We start from the raw sequence: 1,205 nt of genomic DNA, 5'->3' as shown, positions 1-1,205 counted from the left end.
AAAAAAAAAAAAGTTGTATGCAATGTAGTGGTTTACTACACAGCAGCCAGAATTATATCAATTGGAAAAGCGGTCTCAAAATGAGTGGTATGGCTGACTACAGCAAACAGACCTGACAGAAAATCAACTTAGAGCTAGAAATACTAGAGTTTGGATAACTTCAGGTGAACCAAAACAAGTAAAACTTCTTAAAATAAGAATTGGAGAACAGTTGGTGAGGTTCTAAAGAAAGATCCAGAACTTCTTTAATATTGCTGCCCAAATTCCAACAAAAGGGGGTGAACGGTAATAAGTGGAACAGTAATTGCTACTTAGAATGACTGTAAGGATCAGGAAACATTTCTGGATGCAAATATTAATGAAGTGTAATCATTGATGGGTATAAGTTCTCATTACTTCTGGAGTTCAGAAGAAAAGAAAAAATTTCCCTCTGTTTTATTCCCAGTAAAACTCTGGGTGATGTGTTAAGAAACAATCTATTTGTTTTGGAGTTTCAGCTTAACAATGCAGCTATGAAGTAAAATGTAGGAGGAAACACACTGGGCATGTCCAGATAATTGCATACGTGTGGTTTGCAGCACTGCAAACCACACGCAGCACACATGCAGGTGTTGGCTGCGCTGCTAATTTATAACACAGCAGGTTTTTTTGGCACCAGATCTCAGTATCAAAAAAAATGCACAGCAGAAAAAAGCAGGGTGGCTCACGTGGCTGCAGCATGTGCTGCCTGAAACTGGAGCCTGGCTCCCCAAACCCATGCTCTGGCTCCTGGCCAGGCTCCACGCACCCAGAATTCTGCTGCTGGAGCCCCGGGAGGCCTCCAAGATCCCTGCTAATAAATCTGCTGGGGCCAACCCAGATGCTGGCACCAGCCTCCCCTACCCCACACAGGGCAACGTGTCATGCGCCAGAGCTTGCGTGCAGGGGTGTTCCCTGGGGACAGATAGCAGCGGCACATAGTTATGCTACTGCTACTTGTCCCTGAGGAATGCCCCTGCACATATGCTCTGGCACACGGCAAGTTGCCTTGGGTCGGGTAGGAGAGGTTGGTGCCAGCATCTGGGTTGGCCCCAGCAGTCTGTCCTGGGGGCCTCCCAGGGCTGCAGTGGCAGCAGTCTGGAAGCATGGAGCCTGGCCAGGAGCTGGAGTGTGGCTCTGGCCAGCCAGGCTCTGGTTTCAAGCTATGCACACTGCAGCCATGTGCG

This window comes from Crocodylus porosus, unplaced genomic scaffold (genome assembly GCF_001723895.1).
Source record: "Crocodylus porosus isolate Cpor-Errol unplaced genomic scaffold, CroPor_comp1, whole genome shotgun sequence".
Classification (NCBI taxonomy): Eukaryota; Metazoa; Chordata; order Crocodylia; family Crocodylidae; genus Crocodylus; species Crocodylus porosus.
The sequence above is the reverse complement of the archived record's forward strand: the minus strand, read 5'-3'. Positions refer to the sequence as shown.